The sequence below is a fragment of the Desmodus rotundus genome, chromosome 2 (genome assembly GCF_022682495.2).
Source record: "Desmodus rotundus isolate HL8 chromosome 2, HLdesRot8A.1, whole genome shotgun sequence".
In the NCBI taxonomy this organism is placed as follows: Eukaryota; Metazoa; Chordata; class Mammalia; order Chiroptera; family Phyllostomidae; genus Desmodus; species Desmodus rotundus.
Window position 1 is genome coordinate 45022463 of NC_071388.1, and position 23066 is coordinate 45045528.

Sequence of the window (23066 nt, forward strand, 5' to 3'; positions counted from 1 at the left end):
GGATCAGAGAAGAAAATGTCAACTAATAGGAGTAATTCTATTTCCAGGCCATGAATGAGTCAGCGGAGACCAGCACTTCCTGACCCCTGTGATCCTGGGTCCAAATTTGGGGAATGGCTAAGTGAGGAGAAAAGATTCTGAACTGATTCAATTCACATCTGTAAAATGTTGTCCTCATTTGTGGATTTATTTATATAAAACAAAGGGTGTTCCTATGAAATACCTAATATACTTATTTGAAAGAGTACATAACCCAAATCTCATTTAGTTACAAATTTAATGAATGAAAAAAAATTTAAGGTCCCAGAAAATTCTGCAAGCATCTTTAAGACTTTAGAGAAGGAAGAGATCATTTTGGTTGGACTCATGGCTTCCTGGAGACGCTTAGGGTTGAACTAGTCCTTAGAGGGGAAGTATGTTCACTTAGGGAGAGTGGGAGGAAGGAGGGCATTTCAGAAGAATAAAAATGTATAAGCAGTTCCAGTGGCAGAAATAATGAGGAGATGAGTCAGGTGAGCCTTTCGTTACTTTGCCTCCAAGGAAAAACTGATGAACACAGGAGTGAAAGAGCGGCTTTGAAGCCACACACACGTTGGTTCACTCCCCGGCTCTGCCAATTACCAGGGGCCCAGCGTTTGGCCAGTTATTTCAACTTCTTAAGCCTCAGTTATCTCGTTTCCAAATGTGGTTAATGGTGTGCACTGCACAGGGTCTTTGTGAGGATTAAGTGTCCCACAGTTCAGTTACTGCTTCAGTAATTTGAGGAAGTCATTATTATTTATTATATCATTCTGGAATATCCAGATCCTAATCTTGCTCAATTTCACTGCCATAATCAATAACTGAGAATTACGATTCAGTCAAGCTCATGAGATCTAAGAAGCAGTAAGGCTACACCTCACCCTCTGTGCCAAAAGCGCTAGCGCTAGCATGAAGGAAATGCCTTATCAGAGGTCCAGCTTCACACAAAGCTATCTCAGACAGGTGACTTCCTTCTTTACAGCAACAACAATAGCATTCCACAGGCTGCTGGTCATTCTCCACAATATACATTTATTGCTTTATATATTTGTCTGCAGCCCTGTGAAGAGATAGGCTGAAAATTGAGCCCAATAATCCCTGACCACTATGAAAAGTCAGAAAATAATAAGCAGGTCCGGATTCCTCTCAGGGGCCCCATTATGTGAGGCTGGCCCACAGCAGTTTCTGGTTTTTTTTTTCTGAAGTCTTCTTTTCTCTCTCTATTTTCTGGCTGCCCTGTGGCCCCTTTATTAGGTTTACAACCAAGTCAGAAGATCTGGGCCCTACTCCAGACTCTGCCACTTATTATCAAGGTGATCTTTGTCAGAATATTTGAGTCTCTAGGCCTCAGTTGATTTATCTGTAAAAAAAACATCAGTTGAAGGGTGTATAGGAAAGCGCCTTGGAAGTCTTCTAAAGGAGTAACACATATTGAAGTGGGTAGATTAAAGTCAAGCAGGAGTCCTGTGACCTTTTCTTCTTAACCCAATCATCTGACAGGTCTCAGATTCTGCAAATACAAATCCCTCCTGTAAGGTTCACTCTGAATGGGAACTTATGACCTTTGCACGTATTTTGGGCAAGGAAATGAGTTTCCTACTATCCACCCCTCCTGTAAGATTGAGAAAGGCCTCCAAGAGGAACTGGCCAAAGACGTGTGATAGGTGATGCCTGTTGCTCCCTGGAATGGGACCCCAAGGAGATTTGTTGCAACCCTTTTTGTACAATGGCATATATTTCATACAAGCGCATGTACTCCCCATCCCCAAACCCTCACATCAATCTTGTGCCTCAGTGGGCCTGCCCTGGTGTTCCTGCCTTCTTTATGGAGTCATTCTGAGGCCTTTTGGTGGTCTGAGCCATTTAGGTCAGAGAGGGTGCAGGCTGTTATTATAACCCACTTGTTTGCTAATTGAACCGGATGTTTGAATGCTTTATGATAATCACCAAGGAAGGCTATAAGGGATAACACCGCAACATTCAGGGCCTACTCACTGCATGGAACCTTGTCAGTGCTCCCCAAATGCCAAATCTGATTGCCCTTTTACTTAGGCCTTAGCAGAGCTGATGACTGGTAAATTCAAATCACCAATCTCCTTACCAGCTCCTGGTAGGATAATGCTGTAGCTCTATACTCAGGTTTTTCATGGGAAGTTACCAAGGTTTTGTGTTGTACCTTATACAAAGAAGGATTTTTGAGATGTTATTGCCCAGTTGTTTGTGGTCAATTAACTGTTGGTGATGGTAGCCAACAATAAAGTGGCTGAGACTGTAGCCTTGTCTTAGGTATCTACAGCTCATACTCCTTTGGCAAAGGGTCCTCATTATAGGCAGTACAAGGAGAGAAGGCTCCCCTGGTAATGGAGTACCCCATGCTCAGGCACGGTTAGTGGATTTTTACCCTGTGAACAAACTTCTCTGGAATAGTCTTAAAAGTAACATAGTGATTCATCTGAAAATCCTGCGGATCATCAACATTTCCTGGGGAGTGTGTTAGCAATTACACGTAGCCAGGGTCAGACCCTGGAACATAAGGGCTGGGAGTGGGGGAATAGAACTTGTATTTTAAATAATGGCTGGTGTGACTCAGTGGATTGAGCACTGATCTGCAGACAAAAGGGTCGCCAGTTCGATTCCCAGTCAGGGCACCTTCCTGGGTTGCAGGGCAGGGTTTCCAGTAGGGGTCGTGTGAGAGGCAACCACACATTGATGTTTCTCTCCTGTTCTTTCTCCCTCTCTTCCCCTCTTTCTAAAAAGAAATCAATAAAATCTTAAAAATAAATAAAAAGTAATAATTTCTGCAGGTGATTCCAAAGGTGAGTCAGATTTATAGACAACTTATTTAGTCTAACTGACCTATGTCAGTCTTAACAAGGACTGAAATGAATGAATAAATATATATTGAAAATGCTTAGAATATATTCTAAATGGAGGAAAAAAGCAGGATATCATGTGTATACATTATGATCTCAACTATGGAAACTTCTAGAAAAATACACAGGACATGACAAAGAAAACCCAAAGGTGAATTCTGTGGCCAATTTTTTCACCTTGCTTCTTTACACTAGTCTGACTTTCCTAAACTTCCTAAAGCAAAATTTATCACTAAAATCCGGGAAAATTTATTAAAAATTGATTTTTAAAAACATGAGAATGTATAGAAGCAGATTTAGGAACATTCACCAACTGGTATCAAATACTGGCTTGTTTGTGTTTTTATTCAGAGAACACTTGTTAATTTCAAAGAGGTTTCATTGATCAATACCCTCTCTAGCACAAAGCCTGACCGTTACTGCAGGTTATTCAGACGGTCATTCTCAGGTCAGGACTACACAGTAGGCAGCTTCCCCTTCTGTTCTGATAGATGTCCCCTGAGAGAAACAAATTTCCTGGATCTTTTTGAGAGAATTTATTATAAGCATCTTTGATTCCTCAGAGTCCCTTTGCCACTGTATTTCCTCCATTCATGGTGCATCTGGTCTCTTGGGCAGAGTTTACGAGTCTTGCCTCCAGGCAGCAGGGCAGCCGTTTTGGCAGCTGCAGCCTGTGAAATGTCACTGAAAGTTTCATGGGCTTGTCCAACCTTTTTGCTGCCCTGGGGCCAGGTACAGTACAAAGGAAAGAGGCCTCCATTTTAACACACAGCCCAACACTCACTAATGGACTTTAAGCAACTCACTTTACCCCTGAGCCTCAGGGTTCTCATCTGTCAATGGGGATGATAAAGAACCTTATCTACCTCCCAGGTTATTGTGAGTCTGAAGAGGGCTCAAGTAAAATAATGCATCTGCAAACCATTTAAAAATGTAAATATTCCTGTGAGTTGTCTTTATTTATTTGTAGCTTCCCACTTTCTCACACTCTTTGGAGTCACTGAGAGAGGCTAATTAAAAGCAATTGGAATTAAATTAATTAACATGAAAATTAAGGAGCCTGTCTAGAGGGAAGAATCTTGATGGGGCAGGTTGCAGGAATATGATGGGAGACTGAGGGATGTTGAGGAGGGGGGTGCAGGAATGTGAAAGACTGACTGTCAGGAGCAGAGCTTTGCACAAAGGGAGGCTGTAAGTCCTGCTCTTGATGTTTGCTGTAATACCATTTTGTCTCCCTAAGAAACCTTCACTAAAGATTTCTCTTACTTTTTAGCGTTCTTAAAGTGAGGTTTGTAGTCACCCCCTTCCCGCCATGCATTAATCTCACGCTAAGATTGGCCTGAAGGCAAGAATAGGAGAGTGGAAGGTGACTTAAGTGTAGTAGGGTTCTAGAATGATACCTCTTCCCTCAAGTGAGGATTGAATGAGAACATGCACACAAACTGTCTTGCATACAGTAGATGCTCAGTACATGGCGATTATTATTATTGTAAACCAGGAGATATTTCGCTACAACATAAGTGATTTGATAATGGGGACTTGGTTTTGCCATGTATCTCCTAGGACAGGGCTGGACACTGAAGGAGATTGGGTGAAGGGCAGTCCAAGCATACCTTGTGCTGTTAAAGGGCACATGTGAGATCATGGCCACTTAATTTGGAGGTTCAGATTCGCAGACAATAAGAACCCCAAGTCAAAGGTGAATAGTTAAGCAATTTATTAAGCAAGAGCAAAGAGAAAGCAAGAATCAAGAGCATACATCACCAGACAGGAAGTCACCAACACCGGAACACAGACACTGGGGAATCCTGGAGACAGCTGCATTCGGGGTTCCTCTGGAAAAAGTTCCGAGCAAAGCGTCCTTCCCTAGAGTGGGATTCCCAAGTCTCACTTTGGGGGCTCTGCTTAAATATGTTTTAGACAAAAGTGGCTATGCGACAGGGCCTTTTGTGACTCGATTGACCGACCGTTCCCTCTGGGAGAATACCCACTTCTTCCCCAAGGGAACAATCAGTGTTTACAGGTACTGAGTTAAAAATTAGTGGTTCTTAGTCTTCCGTGGAGAAGGGCTAGTTCTCCCCAAGAGACAGTGCATCTATATTTCATTCTTACAATAAAAGGTCACGGCTCGGGCATAACACAGAGAGGATTCTTAATATTTCTTTAACCTATCACACCTGTGCCCACATAATAGGTCCATTTCTATCCTTATCACACTATGCTGATACCTTACTCTGAGGTCTTGAAACCACCAGGCCACTGCTTGCTCTACTAGGGGCTATGTTGCTACCATTTCCCTTATCTGTGACTGTGGTCCTCCCATGAGGCCTGTGTCCAGTGTTAAAACTCTGCCTTCTAGTATCCTTTCCTGTTCCCACTCCATTCTTCACAGGCCCCTCTGTGCAGGGGCAGCAGGAGCAGTCCTGGGAGCTTACATTAGATAAGCTGTTACTCTGTTCTTATTTTCTGACTTGGGTTCTATAGACTTCGCTGTCTCTAGGTATCTATCCTTGACGCTGGCAGCACCGAGACTCAAGGCAGGGGGTGAACGCAGACCTCAGAGCAGTTCCTGTAACCCGGAGCGCACCCTCGTGTTGGGTCATGGGTTGCTGAGAGTGCGGAGTAGAACTGGAAAGGCTAGCTAACGGCTGGGATGAGCATTTACAGTGGTGTGAGGAAGAAGAGTTTGAGAGGAGGACACTTTCACTGCCTGCACCTCCCTTTTTCTGCACAAGACTTTAATAACTCCTCATCCATTACAAGAGTGCTATGAAAATATTGTTTGCGAGTAGGTTGTTGTTAATTTATATTATAAAGTAGGGCAATATTTGTATTAGCCAGTAAATTGCCTAAAATGATGATAGAGAAATGCATTACCTAAAATATTATTATTCATGGGCAAAGACTGAGGTCATGAGGGGCTGGGGAAAAGTAGGTATCTGCACTTCCTAAGGAAAAAAACCTGTCAAGGCAGGGGCCCCAGGGACAAATGGTGTGGAAGCTTCATAAATAGGCTGGGAAGGATAGGACTGTCCCCCAGCTAATGGTTCAGGTTATAGATCAAACAGCCCCAACTGACAGGAAGGCAACCTTGATGGAGCAGCATGGAATAGCTCCGAAGCTGCTCCCATCCTAGAAGCTTGCCAAGGGCACCCACTATTTGCCTGCTCTTCTGCCTCAGAGCCCCAGGAACTTCTTGAGCTTATTACACCCTCTGTGATCGTCTCATTTCTGCAAATCAAGAATCCAGAGTGAGGCGTTTCACTTGCTTTCCCCATAATTTGGTTGGAGTTCTGGTAAGGGCAACTCTGGAGTGGGGACTTAACAACATTCTAAAAAAAGCTTCTCCTCTGTTTCTTGTTCTTGGTTCCTAAGTAGTGTTGCCACGGAAGTGATACCTGAAAAGGAAATGATTAAGGCTTTCAATAATGGGGAAGAGGGTTCAAATTCTAGCTAAGCCTTCCATTTCTGAGGTGACTTCAGTTTCTTCGACTATACAATGGGGCTGAGGAGAGACGATAATTAGCAGAGTGCTTTGAATTTCTCAAATGGTACGTATTATTTGGATACCCCCTTTTCACTTCCTCTGTCATTACCAAAGCCCCAATCATATCTCCACTGACAGTAGTTTCCAAGGTGGGTTCTGCCCTTCATGCTTGCAGTCTCTGCTCCTGCCATTTATTTTTCAGCACCCTGCCAGAGAAACTGGTGTAAAATACAGAGATGCATGTCATGCCCCTGCACAAAATATTTTAATAGCTTCCTATTTTCTCAGAATAAAGTCTAAAATCTCCCAGAAAGTCTTCTGAGTTTGTGTGCTTCCCCTCAGTCACACACATTTTACTGTTATGAGTACCTTCTGTGTGCCAGCTACTAAGCTAAGTGATGATTTCACACAATCCTGGAAACAGCAGTCATTAATGTCTCCATGTCACAGAAGAGGAAAGAGAGGCTCAGAGAGGCTCAGAGAGGCTCGGAGAGGCTGAGGAACTCACAGCAACAGCCAGCTAGTTGGTCGCAGAAATCTAAATTCACTCTGCATGGCATCCTCTCCAACTGCTCTTTGTACAGAGCAGCAAAGCTTCGCCTACAGCTGGGAAGGGCCAGCAGAGACAAATGTAGGGGTCAGGATCTGGGGAGGGATGAAGCAGTGCTTGAAAGAAGGGTATTGGGGATGAGATGAGGAGGCTAACTCCCCTTTTCCAGACGGGTGGTGGGGAGAGGGCCACCTCGATTTGCAGAGTTCTGGGCCTGGGCGTCCAGCACTCGCAGAGTGTGTACCCCACGTGGTATGCCCAGAAGACCTGCACTACCTTCCACTTTCCTGTCTCCCTTGCCACACCCCCTTCCCTACAAGCTCAGAGCCAGGGGCCAAGGGGGCGCTCTAGAAGCATCTGGGAGACGATTATTGCCTCAGGTAGCCACATACTTTCTATCCAAGCGGTGGCTTAAGCAGCTTTCGTCCCCCCTGTAGGGCGGTTTTCTGTCTTAGGGAAAGCGGCCCGGGCCCACCAAGGATGGCCATTATGAGCCCCGTGGCGCTAGCTCAACGTGCAGTTTCCTTTCGCCTTCCTCAAGCAGTCGCAGCGATGGGAACGTGCGCGCTCCCTTCCTCGTGGACTGCCCTGCCTGAGGCAGCCTGCAGTCACCTTGTGGGGGGGGGGGGAAGTCTCACTTCGTGCAGGGGTTCGTCCACACGCGTTGTTCTCTGAACCTGCGGCGTTTGAGAGCACAGGGTACATGCGACGCCGGATGTTGGGGCGTTCTTGCCTAATCCTGCTAAACGGATTTTGTTGCTTCATATTCTACAAAAGAAGAATTCTAGGCTTAGAGAATTTAAGTGACTTGCTCACTCACGCAGTCAGTCGGTAGCTCAAGGAGGATTACACTTCCCCCTCCTTAGGAGGAAAAAGAGGAGAGTGGTGGATTCAACACTGGGGACTTGGAGATAGAGCTAGCATTTGGGGGTCCTTGCCTCTCAGCGTCGTCACTACCCCTTGTCCAGGTCTGCCCTCCTCCGGGGAGGCAGAGTCCCAGCATCACTCGGCATCTTAACCAGGCACCCCTAATCCCGGAGCCTGCTCGCTAGCGACCTCCGCAGGGCCAGACCGTTTTGGGGCTTCGTGTGGCGGGGGACCCACTCTGTCTTCCTGACTATTTGCATAACGGAGACCGCTTGCTTCCCCGCCCCTCCACCACGTTCCCCTCCCCTTCTTCCCCAGTCCCCTCCACCCTTCATCCCCGGTCTCCCGCCCCTCCCCAGCAGACCCTACCCCCTTCGGGGACTCCAGCGTGGGGCTGTCAGCCCTGGGGTTCTCCTGCCCCCCTCCTTGGACTAAGTCCTGAGGCACCTGGGGGAGGGGAGCCCTGAGCAGGGCTGGCCGAGGAAGACATCTGGGGCTCTGCCCAGCGCTAACAAAGGGAGCCAGCTGCCGGCCGGCTGGGGTGTTGAGCTGGCGGAGCAGCCACAGCCTCCACGAGGCCTCCACGAGGCCAGCGCACGGCAAGTGAGTAGGGGTGACGTGGGCCTTAGCGCAGCCTGGGGGGGCGCCTCCCCCCTTGGAGGAGTGATGCGGAAGGAGTGACGCGTAGGGGCGTAGGAGGGGAAGGGATCGGCCATCCCCAGGCGCGCCTAGGGCACACAGAATTGGTGTCCAGCACCGCCTTAGCCACCTTCGCTGCGGGCTGACCACCTTTTGGCTGGCGGTGTCAGTGTTTTTGTACTGGTCCAGGGGCCCCCCTGGTTTCTCCACAGCTCCACGATCCTGCGGACCCACAACAAACCCACGTGCGCTCTTCCACCAGGAACCCTGCTTTCTCCACAGCACCGTCAGTAAGGAAGGGTGGAACGCCTAGCAGCGTCCAGGTTCCTTCAGATCCCGCACGCTGGGTTCACAGACGAGGAAACTGAGCACCCCACCCCCGCGGCGGGGGGTGGGGACACAGGCACCATAACAAACGCACGTGCGCCCAGCCCTGGGCTCCCCGAGCTCTGCAAACCCTTAGGAGCCGCCCTGCGGAACCGGCCATTGTCTCAGCTTCGGGGTAGGGAGCAGCGCGGGGGGCGCCACTTGCTGGAGGAGGTCGACAGAGACATTAAAAGGTACCACCTGGGCATCAGACCTAACTGCCAGACTTAAAAAGGGAAGAAAGAAATAAGAAAGCAGCTACGAAAAGATTATCGCAGGCTGAATCTGTCCCCAGTGGTGGTGTGTTGCTTGATGTGATCTGGACGACCCTTCACTTCCACCTCACGGAAGGTTCTCAGGGATGGGGGTTGAATTAAGGGTCTACGGGTACCCCTCCAAAACAAAAAACCCCAAAACCCAAACCGCCTTGCCTGGTACACCGTTGTCCCTGCGCTCTGGTGGGAGGTCGTGAGCGCCTCCGTAGACTGCCGGCAGAAAGAACGGCCCAATTTAAAGAGCGCCCAGCGCGGTCTTGGGTTTCGTTTGCGCTTTGCTTTGTAGGTCCCTGCGTCTAGCCTGCCCTGTGTCATCGGCCCCTTTTGTCGTTATGCATTTGTACTAGCAAGGCCAGCTGAGGCCTCCTGTTCTCGATGGGGGCGCTATTATTTGCAGTTCTATTAGAGTTTGAGAGGAATTTCGAGGTCCGGAAAGAAAGGCCTCTAGTTTGTTTCGCTTTTTTTTTTTTTTCTTTTTCTTACGTATGCTCAGCTCAGCTTTGAGGATTTTGGTTAATCAGACCTGTTCAGACAGCAACAAGATGTTTGGGAGGATGAACTGGCTTTTTAGGCAATGGTATTAGTGCAAGAGTAAACCCCAAAGACCGTGGGAGTAGGAGTGTAGGCACCGCCGCTTTAGTGTGCTTGCTGAGCACTTGGGTTGTGGCTTCACCGTGGCTAGTTCCGCTGGAGATTAACCGGTCTCTGGGGGAAAGTGGGGAGCCTCCAGTCCCACACCACTTTTATTGAGAGTCTAGAGAGCAACCACTGAACCGACTTATTTTATAGGTGGGAAATGGAGACCTGTGGAGTTCAGCAACTAGACCATGTTTCAACCCAAATCTGTGACAGAGACAGGACTTGAGTATGGGTCTCCCAACTCCCACACTGCACACTACCAGGCAGACACTAAAGGCAGAAAAGCAGGGTTCTGTGGTTGACTTAAAAAGCAGTGTGGCTTTAGGCAAAACAGAGTTAAACAAAGAAAGTAATTCAGATTGAAAGCTGCACCCTTCCATTATCCCTTTGAAGAGTTCTTTATTCATTTGAGAAAAAGATAGATTTAGTAATTCCTTACTCTTCTTCTAGCCTTTCATAAGCTTAGTTATTTTCCTCTCCTGGCTTTCCCCTCCCCTCAACTTGGAATAGGGCCAAGTGTGGAGACTTAGCTGTTTTGCCTCCCGTACCCGAGCCAGAAGGCCTTTGTTTGGGCATAACACGGGCTGTTGACATGGCCCTGCTGGGAAGAAAGTGTCTCTTAGCGGGCTACTCCTAAGCCACTTGTGGGAGAACAAAGCTTTGTTCTCATTGACTTTATTTAATTAATTTTTTAAATTAGAGTTCCACGTAAGTAACTGCTTATTTTTGTATTTGGCAGAGGAAAAGTTGGAAAACAAAAAACAAACAAAACAAAACAAAAAACCCCAAAACACTTGGAGTCTGGGTTTCCCCAAAGTTAACATGCTGTTTCTCCCTGTCCTTCTTATCTCCTGGCTACATTTGTCTCTTTTCTTAGGGTTCCCAGTGTGTTTATTTTCGTGGTGATTCCACTGGGCATAAGGAACTTCAGAAATCATCTGGTCAGATGATTTCCTATTGTTTTCCAGATGGGAAAACTGAGGCCCAGCACCTAGGAAAAATTACTTGCCTAAGGACACACGGCAAGGTGTCTGCTTTTAGTGCCTCTTTTTGTGTAAAAGGGAAACTGTTGCATCAAAGGGGTTTTGTTGATATGCCACAGTAAAGTCAAAGTTATGATGGTTGTTGTAACAACACCCTTTAAGTCAGGTAATGAATTCCTTAAGGATTTCAATAGGGTTTGGTTATTAAACAAAGCCATAGATCCCAATGGTAGATCAGTGAGGTTATCGTTGGGGATCAGTTTTCTTTAGTGTTTACCAAATGGTTCCCTTTATTCTTGCCCTGTACTCCCACATACTCCTATTTCCCAGTAGGGAGCTGCTTTGAGTATAATCATACAACAAGGGGCAACAAGAAGTCAGAAAAGAGAAATCCCGCTTAGCTTTGTGCTGTTGAACTTCTTGGGCTCCTGTTTCCTTTTTTGTACAGCAGGAGCCCCTTCTGCCTGGGTCTGCACAGGCTATTCTAGTGGAATGGAAGATGCTCAGGCCTTAGAGTTAGAGAAGCAGGTTCTGGTCATCCCTCCTCTCCCCTGCGTTCCTTGAGAACCAGCAGGGATATTGTATAATGTGAGGGGAAGAACATGCTTGTATCTTCTGGGGTTGCTGTGAGTATTAAGTCAGGTAAACCGTGCTTAGGACCATTCAGACCTCTTGGCAGGCTTGGGTGCTTTTTAACTGATAGAGAATTATGGGGGGAAATAACCCCCTGGAGTGTAAGCCCTGTGCTCAAGGAGGCCTTACCTAGTCACAAAGGGGTGTGATTATTTGCCAAATTGTACAGGGGGCCTTTGGGTTGTTGTGAAGTGTGTGACTTTAAGGTAAATAAACTTAGTCAAAAAACAAGTTAAAAACAAAACCAGAACTTTTGGGTCCAAGTGAGTGAGACCTAAAGTCATTCCATTCATTCATTCTATATTCACTGACAAGCAGGTGGGCTGGTGGGGGTGTCCTGTGCTCAGCCTCGAGTCAGAAAGAACATGACCCATTCTCTGCACGCCACCCCTGTCCCCGCCCCTTGCTCAGAACGCATTTGGATCTTCCCTTAGGAGTTGCCCTCAGAGAATAGATCTAACTTATCTCAATATTGACCTGGGGTGGGGGGTACCCCTTTTCTTCATGAGTCAAACAAGAGCAGGAGGTAAAATGGGAGAGTGGAAGAGGGAAAGTTTCAAAGAGAATGTAGCTTTCTACAAATGTGTGTGTGAGGTGGCTTTAAAAAAATGACAGGAATGATTCATTAATGAAATTCATAGTAGTCTCCCAGAGCATTAGAGTTCGAGAATTTGCTCAGACCGGGTGTCAGTGATTTGTTCAGTCAGAGCCCTGCTGGGAAAACAAAAACAGAAAGGTTTTCTTGCTTGTCTGCATGTACGCTACATATGTTCTCATTCCAATAGATGTACTTTTCATGGGTTTATATGTAACAGTAACATAGTTTCACATTGAATTCTGGGGTGGTTTTTCTAAGCCATTATTAGAAAGGTCAGGTTAGCCTTCAGAATGAATTTGGTGATTTAGATTTTGTTTATCATTCTGATTATAAGAATAAAGCATGTCCATTGAAGGCAATTTGGAAAAGTAGAAACAAAGTATAGAGAAACAGAAAAAACAGTCCATTGTTTGAAGGCAGTGACTGTACACTGTGTGTGCGGTTATCTCTTGTCTCTTGTTTTTCTTGCTTAACCTTCTCACGTATACAGTTCAGAGTCTACATCTGCATCAAAGCTCAGCTTTTTCTTTCATCACCCATGTCAGCTGCTCAGCATCTCCGAGGCCAGGTAGTCCCATGGGATCTGATCAGTTCTGTGAGGCTCGGTAGAGGAAGGAGCCTCCAGCTTCCTCCCTCATTCCCACCCCTGCCTCAAGCATTCAAATACCAGCCATTTAAAAAAAATTAAATTTATTGGGGTGACATTGGTTAATAAGGTCACATAGGTTTTAGATGTACGTTTCTATGGTACATGGTCAGTGTATTGCACTGTGTACCCACCACCCAGAGTCAGATTGTCTACTGTCTCCATGTATTTGACGCCCTTTACTCTTTACTACCCCTCTACCCCCTTTCCTCTGCTAATCCTCTACTGTTGTCTGTGTGTATGAGTTTTTTTGTTTGTTTGTTTTTCCTGTTTACTCATTCGCTGTTTTCAGTTTTATATGTCGCATATGAGTGAAATAATATATAGTTCTTAACTTTTTCTGTCTGACTTATTTCACTTAGCATGATATTCTCAAGGTCCATCTACGTTGTTGCAAACGGCAGTATTTCATCTCTTCTTATGGCTGAGTAGTGTTCCACTGTACATATGCAGCACATTGTCTTCATCCAGTCCTCTGCGGAAGGACGCTTCGCTTGTTTTCACGTTTGGGCTGCTGTGAGTAATGCTGCAGTGAGCGTAGGGATGTGTGTATCTTTGTGAGTAAATGTTTTCACATTTTTCAGGTAGATGCTCAGAAGACAGATTGCTGGGTCATATGGTAACTCTGTTCCTAATTTTTTGAGAAACTTTCATACTGTTTTCCATAGTGGCTGTACCAGTTTACATTCTCACCAGCAGTGAAAGACTTTTTCTCTCCAACCTGTCCAACACTTGCTATTACTTGTCTCTCTCTCTCTCTCTCTCTCTCTCTCTCTCTTTTTAACATATCCTTATGATTTTATTGGCACATAATAAAACAAAAAATGAAGCTTAGAACTGGATCACTTGGCCCTTTCTCTTCTTATCTCCTCCCAGTTCAAAATGCTTGCATCTCTTAACAGCCAGCATTCTCTTAGATCTGTAGTTGGGCTCAACACATTCAAGCCTCAGCACAATCTTCTTTGTAGTTTTAGCCTTTCTTTTGGAAAATTGGCTTCATCTGCCCACCATAGCCACTCTGCTTCCTGCCATAATGCTGCTTCCCCTGCACCGACAGAGAATCCTTGCCCTTCTTGTACTGTGTTACTTTGTGGGGCTGATGCTTGCCAAGCTTCTAACAGAAAGTCTGGTGGGTTTTAGGAACGTTCACCATGCTTACGAGAGTGCTAACAGCACCGCTAACCACCGGAAAGCTTGTCTTGTTAATAGCCATTCTCACAGGTGTGAGGTGGTATCTCATTGTAGTTTTGATTTGCATATCCCTAATAGGTAGGGTAGTTGACCATCTTTGCATAAGCCTGTTGGCCATTTGTGTGTCTTCTTGAAATAAGTGTTTCCTCAGGTTCTCTGCCCATTTTTTCATTGGATTGTCTGTTTGTTTGGCAAACACCAGCCATTTTTATTTGTGAAGAAGTCTTTAAGGTGGAAGGAGAAGGGCCCCCCATATGGCCTTGGTCCTAGTCCTGCCCTTGTGACCTCCAACAACTTATTTTCACACCCCACACTTCAGTTTCTATAGGTATTAAATAAGCAACTCTAAGGTCATTTATGAACTCATTCCTCACGTATTCAAATGCCCACTCTAAACCAAAGATGTAAAAGAAGAGCTCAGCTTTTAAGAAGTTCACAGCATGATGGAGGAATCAGGGCAACAACGGACTAGTGCAGGATGCTGTGGACCAAGAGGAGGGTCAGCCCCCCACTGCCACGATGGAGCAGTGGGAAAGGAGGACTTCCTGGATGGGGGCCAGTACTGAATTGTCAAACACTGCTTATTTTCCCCCTATTTTAATCAGCTCTGAGATTAACATGTTTGTGACTAAATCTCTATTCATATTGCAGATAATTTCCAAGGGATGGAATTCTAAAATTGGAATTACTAAGATACACTTTAAAGGCTATTATCATTTAAAAAGACTTCATAGGTTTAGTTCCAGTTACATATAGTGTCTTAAAATACTTAAGTATTCTATGTGTGGGAACAGTAGGAATAAGAGCACAAGTAATTCAGGATTTCATAAATTATCACCAGTGTAGATTAGGACAAGGTACTTAAACTCACTTCCTTACCTCACTGGGCCATTGTAAGGATTAAATAAAATCATAGCTAAAGAGTCCAGTATAGTGCCAGGTAGACAGGAAGCACTCAGTAAGTGATAGCTATTATTGTTATACTTGGGATTTCCATGAACTGCAGAAACTTTTGGTCCTAATATTTTCTTACCATGATAACAGGCAGAAAGTCAGTTAAAATGGAACCTTGTACCAGATGACACGCTGAGAGAGAAATGATCACTCATATGATGCATTATTTAAAAAGTCTTATTATGGAAAATTTCAAACACACGAAATGGTGTAATGAACCGCCATATACAATCATTTCTCTTCCACAGTTATCGAAACTCATGGCCGATCTGTAACTGTCTACTCCACCCAGATCACTTCGAAGCACATGTGTGACATCAGCCCAGCCAGAAATACTTCACTGCGTCGCATGCTGCATATTTGACGTATTGTCGTGCTTCCCTCAGGGCCTATCTCTGCCATCATTGTTATGTGCGCATGTGTGAGAGAGAGAGAGAGACAGACAGACAGACAGAGACAGTGAGACAGAGAGTGCCCACCTGAGAACTTAAGTGTTACTGCTCAAGTGAGTTTTCCTGCCGGGTCCTGTGCCCCAAAGAGACTGGGTAGAGCGACTTTAGAGTTAGGAGACCTGATGGGCTCCACTTTTAACCAGTTGTAGGCTTTTGGCAAGTGACTTCTGAACTTCTTTGATATAAAAATTTGTTGAGTATTGAATGAGGTAATCCATGAGATAGCCCAGCAGCTCCATGTTAGCTGGACATGAATCAGACTTGAACCCAGCCTTGTCTCCCTGAGAAACAGTATTCATCCATATGGAATTGAGGTCACGGACTCATGGCCCCACAGCAGGACATATTCAGGTAGCATTGCCACTGGTCTCTCATTCCGAGGATGAGGTCATGGCTCAGATGAACACCTAGCGTGTAGAGCACCCCATGCTTCCAAATCTCTCTTATCCCTTCTCACTCATCCCTTCACCTCTGCTTTACAGCTGAAGGTAAGGAAGCCCAGAGAAGGCAGAGCCCTGTCAACTGTGCCCGTGCTTTTCCTCCATGGCAGGAGACAGGCTCCCCTTTCCCACTCTAATTTTGAAGAATCATGATCTCTTCTGACTCACTGTTATACTCAAGCAGGAATTTTTGACTCAACTAACAGAAAAATGTTGATTTGATTTAGTCATTCAGTGAAAGCCCTCTCTTTAACCCACTGGGACTCCCATCTTGTAAGGGCCTGCATTGTGACTTGTGTTCTACTGCTGTCACTCGCTGGCCGTGTGGCCTTGAGTGAGATGCATGCCACCCTGGGCATGCCACCTCAGGGACGCAGCTCTTGGCTCTCCAGGCCCTTCCAGCTATGAGTTCATCAGATGGCAGTGGGCGAAAGATACAAGTCAGGGAGCTGCTTCACACAAATAGTAAATGAAATCTGTTTGTTTTAGAATCTTCAAATAGGGTAAAAAATCAACCCACATCTTTGCCTTCATTTCCCCCAGATCCATTCTAAAAACTCAGTCAGTGCGTTACTTTATGATTGCCACTTTACAAATTTGCCTATTTCATGTTACTGTATGTATTAGAGGTATTTCCATGATCAGTGTATACATATTATTTTTTTCATAGCTGCTTCACATTCTATATTACAGATGTGTTTACATCATCAGTCTTCTGTTGACAGACATTAATCTATTTCCATAAAAAATATATTTATAAGTTACCTTGGACATATGGAACAATGGTTGTCAATGCCCATGCCTAAATGAAGCCAGTCCATCAAACTCTGGAAAGGGTGGAAAGAGAGGGTACAGGGACACTGAGGACCACACCCTGGAGAGCTGGAATGTAGGACTCCCAGGAAGTTACCAAGAAGCTGACTGTTTGGATAGAAAGCTATTTTTGGAGACAGCCTGCCTGGTTGGGTGCCCTCAGCTTCCAGGGCAAAAAATCGAGCTGCGTCATCCCCTCCTCCTCTTCCCACTTGTCTCTGGCACTTCCAAGTTTGTGTCTATTCCCAGGGTCATTGGGGATCTAATGGGAGGACTGGAACTTGAGTGAGGGAGGAGAAAGGAGCCAAGAAGAGGAGTATTTGATCACAGGCTCTGGAGGAGGGACTACGCCAGTACGGCTCTGCTCTGTCAGGTGGTTCAGGTCCATCTGAAGTGTTATGTTTCCCTGGGTCCAACACAGATCATGGTAAAATGAAGCCACCCCCAAATGGGCTACTTAGAAGCTGAGGTTTCAGACACCGTATTGGAGGTGGAGTAAAAGTGGAATCTGGGACTTTTTAGCCTGCAGAAGATAAAACAACAAGCACCTTCTTCATGTGGAAGAAGATTTAGAGTCACTTTGAGTGGCTGCTGTCAGGGACAGAACCAGTTCAGCGTGGGGAAGAAGTTGCGGGGCAGCAGATAAGGAAGAACTTAGCCGAACTGACTGCCCAATCATAGAACAAGCTATGTCACAAGGCAGTGGACTTCCTGTCATGGGAATAGACAAGCAAAAGTTGCGAGTGAAAGTGTTTACCACCAGAGGACTCCTGCTTTGCAGAGATGTTGTCCTAAAATGTCCCTTCCAACTTCAGAGTTTATGACTCTGTGACTATAGGGCAAGGAGCAGAAAGATGCAAAGTCAGACTGATTGTGTGGGACAAGTTACACACATTGTAACTGGATCAGTTTTCATAAGGTCTGAAAGGTCAATTAAAGTGGAAACCTTTAAAGGAGGTTTAAACATTGTTTCCCTCTGGATCTTGGCAATCCTCCTGTCTGTCCTTGGCTTCAGCTCTGCTTGACTCCATATTCATCAATTATTTCCACAGGAATAAATATATCACATACACTTTAGATGACCAGGAAATCTGGCAACCAGAAAAGAACTACATGTCCCAGGAGGATGATTGTAATTTTTTTTTTATTACAGTCTTTCTAAATTTACATCCATCTCTTGGTATTGCTAGCACAGTGCTGAGACGTCATTCAGCGTTAATTTTAGGAACACGCTCCCCTTGGCAACCTCTGGAAGAGTCTCTGAGCTGGAGTTGACAGCACCCACCATTCTGAGTGCTTGTCCCTTTCTCTCCTGCAGATGTGGTAAAACCTCTTGGACTTAAGTCTCAGCCAAGTCTCGATGAGGGAGACATGACAAGGTTAGCATCTTCTGGCTTTTGCACCTGGGCCTAAGGGGGCACTGCGTGTTCTCTCATCCAGTCCCCACAGCGACATTTGGTGTCCTCATATCATGAGCTCCACTTTACAATTGAGAAAACTAAGCTTTAGAGAGTGGTAGACACTCACCCTAAGATTCACTATTGCTAAGTAGTGAAGCTGGTATTGGTGTAACTCTTTCCTACATCAATAGTGTAGGTTTTCTCACTGCTAACATATCCAGTCCTTTAGGTGTGAGAAGGCTTTGTCTTTGTATTTCATTGGGAGCTTGCCTGAATTTCTCCTTACAGGGACTATGGAAGTTTTCTACCCCTAAGAACACATGATTGGGAAGAACTCAATGGACAGTCACGAATAGCATGACATTTGGATCCAGCTTACATTCGCTCATTTCCCTTTTTGGTCTGAGTTGTTTGCATTGAGCCTGGTTTTCTTCCTTTCTTTCTCTCTTTCTCTTCCTTCTTTCCTTCTTTCTTCCTTTCTTTCTTTCTTTCTTTCTTTCTTTCTTTCTTTCTTTCTTTCTTTCTTTTTCATCCTTCTTTTTTTTTTTTTTTGCTTGCCATTTAAAGCTCTGATGTCCACTTGTACTCAGTATTTGGTTATGACTGGAAATAAATACTGGTAGTGAGCATGGCCATGGATTGGTTGATACCACTGGTCAGTGACCTCAAATGCTTTTGGCTTGTAAATGGAACTCAATATCAGCATTGTTAGGGGCTTATCTGTAGCTGTGCTTCTAAGTTCTTAAACAATTTATTCTTTTGTAAAGTTTATTTAATATTACTTCATTCATCAAATATTTATTGAGTTCCCATTATGTGGTAGGCATTGGGAACATGCATTGTATATATGCACACTCATATTCAATGTGTCTAGCAGGGCCTTGGAACTTAGTGACAGACTAACTTCTATCACCCTCTTCCTCTCAGAGTCCTTGCTCTTTTTACTTATTCAACAAACATTGAATGCTTGCTGTAGCCCATCACAATGCTCATTTTTAGAATATAGACCCCACATATTCCCACAGTTCTGTTCCTTCAAGAGCTTAGTTCAAGGTGGACATGCAGATATTAATTATAATATATTGTGATAAATATTATGATTTGGGTATACACAAAAACTGGGAAAAAGGTACATTGGTTTGGGAAAGCTTCCTGGAGGAGGTGATGCCTAAGCTGGAACTTAGAAGGCAGTAGCTGTTAGCCTCTGAGAAAGGGGCATTTGAAGGAGAAGAGGCTGCAGGAGCAAAGATGTGAGGTGAGGAATGGCTTGTTGTGTATGTGGGGAACTACTGGTAGGTTGATGTTCCTGGAGAGGAACACACAGGCAGGAAGTGGTGATGGATGAGGCTGGAATCATTATATCATATATTTTTCATAACCTCCCTGTGTGGCATATACTATCATTGTCTCCATTTAATAGATGAAGAAACAAAGGCTGAGGGAGGATTGGTGATTTGTTCAAAGTCAGATGGTGATTGAGTAGAGGTGCTTGGACTTGAATGTAGGCTTGCTCAGCCCCCCAGCAGTGCATGCAGAGGCAGGTGGGGAAGGTTTTGTTTGCTGGCTCAGGTGCTTGTTTCGTCTCTATTAATCTATCAAGCATAATACTCTTGCTGAATCCTCTTTCTTCCACCTGCCTCATAGTGTTTTCCAACCTATAGTTAAATCAGGATGAGTAGGCCTAGTGTTGAAGCCTCTTCTTAGTCTTGTTTCTAGCTTAAAAAAAGATTTCATTTATTTTTAGAGGGGAAGGGAAGTGGGGGAGAGAGAGAGAGAGAGAGAGAGAGAGAGAGAGAGAGAGAGAGAAAGAAACAAACATCAGTGTGTGGCTGCCCCCTGCGTGTGAAAGCCAGGCACCTGCCCCGGCTGGGAATCGAACTGGTGACCCCTTGGTTCACAGGCCCACACTCAATCTGCTGAGCCACACCAGCCAGGGCCTTGTTTCTAGCTTTCACACTCCCTTTCATTCAGAAAATCAGTAGTCCAGAAATCTTAAACAAACAAACAAAGAAGCAAACCTTTATGTGCCCAACCATGTACAAGGGAGAGGGGGAAGTTTCATGCCCCTTCTCAAAAGTTCCAGGTTCATTTAGTAACCCAGGCATTACCTGTGAATCCTTTAGTTTAGAGAAGCCCTTTAGGGACTGGAGAGGAAGTAATCAGCATGAGTTGGAAAAGTCTGAGCAGGTGGATCTTGAGCTGTCCCTTTAAGGATGAGTAGGATGAGGAAGATAGAAGGCCTGACAAATGAGTAAAATTATTCTGTCTCGCCCAATGATAAATGGGGTACCTCTGGCCCATTGTCCCCATCCCCAGGACAATTTCTGCATTGGAGTTGGCTCTTGGGTGGGAGATGCAGTAGGGGCATTCATTCATTCATTTATTCAAAATAAAGTTTATTGAAAACTAATGAATTGAGAGCACAACAACAAGATGATGAATCTACAGAAAGAAAGAAAAAGGGCCATCACAGAGCTAAGGAAAAAAAATTGAGGGTACAAACAACCTCATTAGAGAAAAAGTTAATAAAGGAAAAAAGTAGAATCCACTGAAAACTAAATTACTAACAAAGAGGGAAAGCTTGAAGAGGATTAAAATATATGCTGAGAAAAAAAAATAAAACTCATCATAGAAATCATACAAAGATGATCTCTCAGAAAGGTAACTGGGCATCTGTGGAAACGCATGCCACTTCCCTTGCTCCAATTGCTTAGTTACATGGACCTACTTGGCTGCAAAGGAGTCTGGGAAAATGTCTCCAGCTGGGTGGCCAGGCGCTCTCTTAAAATTCAGGGTTTTTCCATTACTGAAAGAGAAATTAGGAACTGGATACTGGGAGCAATTCATTTCTGCCACAAGGAAAAAGTCCTGTCGCCCTCACACTTGACCTGCAGCAGAAGAAAAACTGGAAAACACAGAGAAGAGATATATGGAATTCTGAGGGAAAGGCGGTGTGACTGAAGATTTTACTCTTAACTGAATCACTCTGCAAGGGTAAGGCAGGCTGCCATTCTCATACATGCAACAACTCAGGGAATATAGCATATATGAGCCCGTCTTGGGAAAACCTACTTGATGATGAAAAAGATTAATCAAAAGCAAACTTAGAAAGGCTTGGTTAAAGATCATTTGGTGAACCCTTTATCCACTCAAATAGAGCAAAGCTAAACAAGAGTGGGCCGTAAGCTTAAGAAATAGAATGTGCCAAAGTAAAAAGAATGTAAGAGAAATGAAGAGCTCTGGGAGGAAGTGGGAGACCATGCTCACTCTCCCTGTCTCATACTGACTACACAGGGTGTTAAAGTCACGGCTCCAGCCTTTCAAATATATATATAAACTTGGAAGGATCTTGAAGGATCCTTTTGGTGGAGAAATGTGTTAAAAGTTCAGCTTTTCCATTACTTTCTTTTCTGTAGAAGTAAAATAAAATGAAGTTTAAAAATAAAAAAATAGCTGTTTTATAAAGCAATTCCATCCATTTCTTCTTTCACGAATTCTTCCATCTTCCACACTTCTATCCATGTGAAAATGTAGAAACATGTGAAGAATGATATTAATGTGTTTTTTTTGTGGTTGGAGGGATCTTAGGTGACATTTAGCTCTGTATAATCTAGTGTCGATTGATTAAAAAATAATAAGTTGGTCTTATTTGAATAAAATCACCACAGCTATTCTAAAAGGCACTGTTAAATTCTAATACTCAGGGTGTGGAGAGGGGCATGGAACAAGACTGTATTTTCATGGGGAAGTTGGCAAGTCAATTATGTGAAAACCAAACTGTAGGAAGAACAAAACACTTTATAAATCAGATGAACAATTGAGTGTTGGGCCCAGAGGACAATGGGGAAGGTATCAGAAAGAGAGAGATTTGCACTGGTTGTTGGAGGATGAGGAGTTCTGATAGGTTGAGAATGAAGAAAGGGCGTTCAAGTCAACACACAAAGCCTGGAGGAGTGAAAGCATGCAGCATGTCTGGGTGCCAGGGGGTGATTTGTTATGGTTGGAGAGCGAAAGATGAATGAAAGGATAGCTACTGTTCATTAAGTGCCCACAGGTACCAAGTATGGCACAGGTATGTCTCTAGGCTGCCCAACAGCTTACAGAATGGGTATGATTAGCACTCCGGTGCAGATGAGGAAACTGAAGTTAAGAGAGAGATTTTTCTGCCCAAAGTCACACAGTGGTGAGATTGTGACTTGAGCCCCTGAGCTGCCTGTACTCACTTGCAAGCCCATGGTTCTTCAGTGCTCTGACTGGTAGTGCACAGGAGACCTGAATTAGCCGATTTTGTGAACGTGGAGTATAAAAATAGAAATAAATGTCAAGAATATTTTTATAGGCTAACATTTTATAGGTAAATATACTTTATATATTTACATACAGTAGATCTATGAAATATAAATATATTTTACATGACAATTTTATAGGTAAATCTTTAGGTAAATATAGAAATTAAATTTGATTCAGACTCTGCTATCCAGAAGCTGTGTAACCCCAAGCTACTTAATCCAAACCCTAATTTCCTTGTCCATAAAAGAGGATAATAATGGGAGGGCTGTCTACCTCCAGATTTGTTTTATGTATAAATTAGATCATAGATGTAAAAAGATGAGAAAGTATAAAAGAGTGACACAGAGGGTTTGTTATTGATGACACACTGCTCTCTCTTCTGTGAACTTACAGACTTTTCTGTTAAAGTGCCCACAGGAGTCTATAAAAACCCCCACAGTTGTGGACACAGTCCCTGTAGGCTTACAAGGAACACCTCGGTCAACAGGCAAGAAGCTGTGGTCTCCTGACTCAGATAACCAGCTGGGGGCAGGGGTGGGGTGGGTGGGTGTGGAGCAGGGAGGGAGAGAGGCCAGCAGTCTGCCTGCCTTCCGGGTTGCTGGGAAAGTCTGGGTCAGAGAGTTGAGTTGGGATGGCTGTCAACACGTGGTGAGTTACACAGGGCAGAGGAGGGTGTTCCAGACCTGCCAGCCTACAGGAAGGAATGTCAGCTGCCAGGTGAGCAGGCCCTGTCTATGTGTGTCTGGCAGAGAGGCTCACGGTCTAGAAAAGGGCTACGAGGGACAAAGTTGTCTGGGGACTGTGAAGCAGTGTTTTTTTCTCCAGGTGAGCTGATAAGGACAAGGCAGGCCCTAGCCTCAAAGAAATTGGGCTCTGACCCAACATATCAGGGTGGTCCTGCAGCCAGACCTCAGCTCTGAGCTAGTGTGGCCTGAGGCAACTTACTTCT

The 23066-nt window shown here is 44.7% G+C and overlaps 1 protein-coding gene, 1 long non-coding RNA gene and 1 pseudogene across 6 annotated transcripts in view; 1 reads left to right on the top strand and 2 right to left on the bottom strand.

Annotated features, from left to right (window-relative positions):
• Positions 1 to 4640: 4640 nt before the first annotated feature.
• On the bottom strand, positions 4641 to 8255 carry LOC123480294 (uncharacterized). Its single transcript, XR_011650860.1, has 3 exons — positions 8168 to 8255; positions 7570 to 7699; positions 4641 to 6292 (listed from the first exon to the last, which is right to left on the bottom strand). It is a non-coding gene; the product is annotated as an uncharacterized lncRNA (long non-coding RNA).
• A 7-nt stretch (positions 8256 to 8262) lies between these two features.
• The window catches only part of ST6GAL1 (ST6 beta-galactoside alpha-2,6-sialyltransferase 1), a 118065-nt gene continuing 103261 nt past the window's right edge, over positions 8263 to 23066 (top strand). For 2 of the 5 annotated variants that reach the window (XM_024564586.4, XM_045199133.3), the window contains exon 1: positions 8520 to 8997. The gene's annotated coding sequence lies outside the window, so the exon portion shown is untranslated. Of the gene's footprint in view, positions 8402 to 8510; positions 8998 to 23066 lie in introns of those variants that run through there. The other 3 variants (XM_024564566.4, XM_053918203.2, XM_045199122.3) reach the window with 3 other exon arrangements.
• On the bottom strand, positions 13371 to 13730 carry LOC128780208 (large ribosomal subunit protein eL42-like; annotated as a pseudogene).